Raw genomic sequence first — 5122 nt, forward strand, 5'->3', positions numbered from 1 at the left:
TAAAAAAAGCCCTAGTTCTGTCTCCCTAGAGACTATAGGACTTCAGGTGCAGATCCAGGCACCTTTTTAAAATGGTTTGAGAGTTTCTGCCTCTACTCCACTTCCACGTATGAGTTCCTGATCCCTACCATACTCTGAGTGAAATAACAACTTTTCTCAACGCTTCGCTAAAATTTTAACCAATTACATTAAATAGTCACCGTTGGTAACACAGTTCTCCAACAGGAACAAGATGTTATCTCCCTCGCTAATCAGATCCCTTACACCACGTGCACCCCAATCAAATCTCCTCACAGCATCCTCCGTTCCAATCTTTCCCCATAACTGCACTTCCACTTTCACAGGGTAACGAATCTTCTCTGTCCCCTCTCCAGTCCAATTCCATACTTCCATTAAATAGGGTGACTAAAGCTGCACACAGTCCTCAAGCTGTGACTGAACTCATTATTTATACAGTTCCAGCATAAGCTTCCTGCTCTGAAATTCTGCACTTTGGCTGATAGAGGAAATGGTGCCATTTCCTACATGAATGAGATTATTGATGTTTCCAGCTACCTTCATTTATCTGCCATACTGACCATATTCTCATTTATTGTGTATTCCTCCCTGTTGTTGATGTCCCGAAATGCCTTGGCTTGCACCTCCCTGGGTTGTTTGCTCCATTCACCTGGACGCCATAGATTCTGTTTTTAAACAGTTTGCCGTGGGATCTCTCGTCAAATCCAAGTAAGTCACATGTAGTTACAAGTTACTGCCTCAAAGCGACACAGTCAGATTAATTACAAATGAGCTTCCTTGAACAAATCCATACTGACTGTCCTGGAGTCCCTGGGACTTCCTCAGTGACCCTTTATCCACTGTCTCACAGTTCCAGCCTCGACGTATTCAGTCAGTCCCTTGCTCCACATTAAACAAAGCTGCGGTGTTAGATATTCTCCAGTCCTCCGGCACCATCCCTGCATCCAGTGAGGATTGGATAATGTAGCAGGGGATTTTCCCCGGCTCTTTTTAACAGTATGGCACATTGTGTTACCCCTTTTTAAGGATTTGAATCTCCTGCATAATTCTTCGCTCCAAGTTTGTTGCTCCCAATATTTCACTCCGTATCCCTATTTTGCTTCAGACAGACAGAAGCCTAAACCATCTTTTGATTTTGTCAAGTCTCATTTTAGCCGAGTTTCATGGAGGGTTTCTCTCCACAAGGTTAAGTGCATTTTCTCATGATGCCATCCCCAATCTGCCTCATTTAACTATCCTTGCTGCCCACATTGTTTTCTTCTCATCTGACGTTAATGCGATGATTTCCCCCTTCGTCATAATAACTGCCCACTGCCCGGATATCCAAGAATGAACTGGCCTCCCTGTCCCACGTGTCATTACTAAAAAGTCATTGCTCTCTTAGATTGTCAAGCTACAACTGCCCTCGACATGGTAGACGGGGTAAAACATTGTGGATAAGCCCCTGAGGTTCTGGTGGATGGCATGGTGCACGAGAGGGACATTATCTTCCTCCAGTACTGGCAGGGGATGCCATGACACTAGACCCTGCGAGCTTGGCCCGAGGCTGACCGCTGTGTAAGTGAGGTGCCAGTCTTCTGGGTGAATGCAGAGCAGTGTCGGAAGGAGGTCAGTGACCTTCTCCACTCCACCAATGTAAGTGCCACTATCTGCACTTTGTGACCTGACCCTCACTCTCTGTCTCTGTTACTGCACCCACCTCCCACCAAGCTCATGTTCACCTACTCTCACTTAATGCAGCACCTTCTTTCAGTCTCTCCAATCTCATCCCCTGCCCCTTTGCCCAACTCTGCCTGGTGTCTGTGCTGCCTGCTCACTCATTCAGGATACCTCAACACCTTTCTCCCAGCTGTACCAGCACTAAAAGCCACACCAACCTTTTCCATCTCGCTTAATACCTCTTGCTAATTTTCACATTCCAGAAGGAAACATCCCACAGTAGGTGAGAAAGAGCCAAGAGAGGCATGGATCTCCCCAACATTCAGCTCCTCACCCCCTAAAAGGATAGGATCCGAACCTAACAACCACGAGAGGCTGACTGGCCGTGTACAAGCTCCTGGACTGGGATCTGAGACTCCCCTTGACTCAGTGTGCTGAGCACCGTGACTGACTGTGGACAATGATATCAATCTTCCTGGTTTTTTGCCTGTGCGAAACAGCAAGACAGTACTGCTGATGGGTGAATCTGGTAGCTATGGCTAAGGGGAAACACTGCTGAGGGCAGCGTAAGACAAAGCAATAATTCCGTGATCATTGAAGTCAGCTCAAAGTGAGTGTGTACAAACACCGAGTGAACAGCCCAGAGGGACAGTCCATGAGCTGGGTTTGTGTCCCTAAGCAATGTTTCCTTGCAGCAGCATTGAGTGTGTATAAACACGGAGTGAGCAGCCCAGAGGGACAGTCAATGAGCTGGGTGTGCGTGTCTGTGCACAGTGTCCTTGCAGCAGCATTGAGTGTGTAGAAACATCGGGTGAGCAGCCCAGAGGAACAATCTATGAGCTGGGTGTATGTTCCTGAGAACAGTGTCCTTGCAGCAGCATTGAGCGTGTACAAACATGGTGTGAGCAACCCACAGGGACAGGCCATGAGCTGGGTGTGTGTGTCTGAGCATAGTGTCCTTGCAACAGCAATGAGAGTTGTCAGTGCACCCTGAGCTGCAGCATTGAAGTATAGAATCATACTATCAGTGGGTCGGAGATGTGCTGTGAATACATAGTGAGGCTGGCATATGACAGATGCCAGCATTGGAGGGTGTGGAGTACATGCAGTTTCTGTTCGTGCTTTGTCCCCTGAGACGTTGTTGTCTAAGATAGAAGCCCACAGGAGCGAGGGGTGAGATGGACTCACCAGTTACCAGCTCTGACTTTCACGACAAATTCTCTGTATTGAGTTTCCCCACAGTGGGAGGGAGAATATGAAGCTGCAAGTTGATGAGGAGAGATCACCAAGTAATGTGGTTGTTGATCATCAGTAATCATAGCATCTCGTCACTGCTGTGCTCAAATCTTGACTTAAAGAACAGTCCAGCACAGGAACAGGCCCTTCAGTCCAGCAAGCCCACACAGACGTATGATGCCCTTCTCAAGTTAAGACAAAAGGTTTTGCTTCTACACATTCTATGTCATTCTATTCGCTGCTTTCTCATCTCTGTGTCATGATACCTCGTAAACCTTGCGATATTAGCTTCTTCCCCTCTATCAGCGCATTCCAGGCACTTTCACATTCTGTCTGGAAAAGCAAAACGAAACTTGCCGATCATATCTCCTGAAATTTTTCCCTTTTACCTAAAACCTATGGACCTGAGTAATTGATATTTCTACTCTGGGAAAAACCTCGAACTGACCTTCTATCTATGCCTCTGATAATTTTGTAAATATCTATCAGGTAGCCCCATATTCGATAATGCCCAGGTGCAAACAAACCATGTTTGTTCAATTTTTCCTTCTGGCTAATGCCCTCCAAACCAGACAACATCCTGTTAAAACTTTTCCATAACCTCTCCAACACTTCCACATCGTGTGTTAACCAGTATTGTACACAATATTCTAAATATGCCCGAACTAAGTTTCTCTACAGCTGCAATATGACCTGCTAATTTTCATACTGCATGCTCGGATGCGTGTCTGCAAGTTTGCCGTCAGTCTTCTTGATCACTCTATCCATCCATGTTGCCACTTTCCGGGAACTGTGGAGCGGTACACCAAGATCCCTTCGGATCAGTAGTTTTTCCATCTACTATATACTTCTCTGCTGCATTAGACCTTCTAAAATGCATCACGTTATAATTGTTGCATAAATTGTTGCATAAAGTTGCATCTGCATTTGCTCCGACGAAGTCTGCAGCTGACCTATATCCTGCTGTATTCTCTGGTATTCATCCTCTTAATCTGCAGCTCCGTCAATTTATTTACAGATCTCCAGTCACAAAAACACTGTTCCACCACTACTCTGTCTTCTATGGCCAAGCAGTTCTCTGTCCATCTTACTAATTGACCTCTGATTCCAATTCACTTCACCTTCTGTATGAGCCAGCCATAAGGAACCATAACAAAGGACTTGCTAAGCTCCAAACGGCCAACATCCAGCCCCATGCCCTCATCAATCAATTTTGTCACTTCCTCAAAACATTCAATCAAGTTTGTGAGACATGATCTTCCCCATGCAACTGTGTTGCCTGTTGCCATAAGTCCATACTAGAGTACTGTTGGAGTTGCACTCATTCAGACAATTGATTATTCAATCATATTCCTCACTTGAACCTTGGAGAGTAGATTAGATTCCCTAAAATGTGGAAACAGGCACTTCGGCCCAAGCAGTCCACACCAACTCTCCGAAGAGTAACCCGCCCACACCCATTTCGATATTGTGGGGATAACTGAGACGTGGCTTCAAGTGGACAGGGCCTGGGAAATGAATATTCAAGGCTACACATGCTATCGTAAGGACAGACTGACGGGCAGAGGGGGTGGGGTGGCCTTGTTGGTAAGGGAGGATATTCAGTCCCTTGCGCGGGGGGATCTAGAGTCAGGAGATGTAGAGTCAGTGTGCACAGAGCTGCGAAATACTAAGGGTAAAAAGACCCTCTTGGGAGTCATCTACAGGCCCCCAAACAGAAGTCTGGTTGTCGGATGTAAGTTGAATCAGGAGCTGAAATTGGCCTGTCGCAAAGATGTTACTACAAAGATGTTATGGGGGATTTTAACATGCAGGTAGACTGGGAGAATCAGGATGGTATTGGGCCTCAAGAAAGAGACTTTGTGGAGTGCCTCAGAGATGGATTCTTAGAGCAGCTGGTGCTGGAGCCGACCAGGGAAAAGGGAATTCTGGATCTGGTATTGTGTAACGAACCAGAATTGGTCAGAGACCTCGAAGTGAAGGAGCCATTGGGAAGTAGTGACCATAATACAATAAGCTTCAATCTGCAATTGGAGAGGGAGAGGGTACAGTCGGAAGTGACAGTACTTCTGTTGAATAAAGGGAACTATGGAACTATGAGGGAGGAGCTGGCCAAAGTTCAATGGTGCAATACCTCAGCAGGGATGGCCGTGGAGGAACAATGGCGGATATTTCTGTATATAATGCAGAAGTTGCAGGATCAGTCCAT

This window comes from Chiloscyllium plagiosum, chromosome 16 (assembly GCF_004010195.1).
Source record: "Chiloscyllium plagiosum isolate BGI_BamShark_2017 chromosome 16, ASM401019v2, whole genome shotgun sequence".
NCBI classification, from domain to species: domain Eukaryota; kingdom Metazoa; phylum Chordata; class Chondrichthyes; order Orectolobiformes; family Hemiscylliidae; genus Chiloscyllium; species Chiloscyllium plagiosum.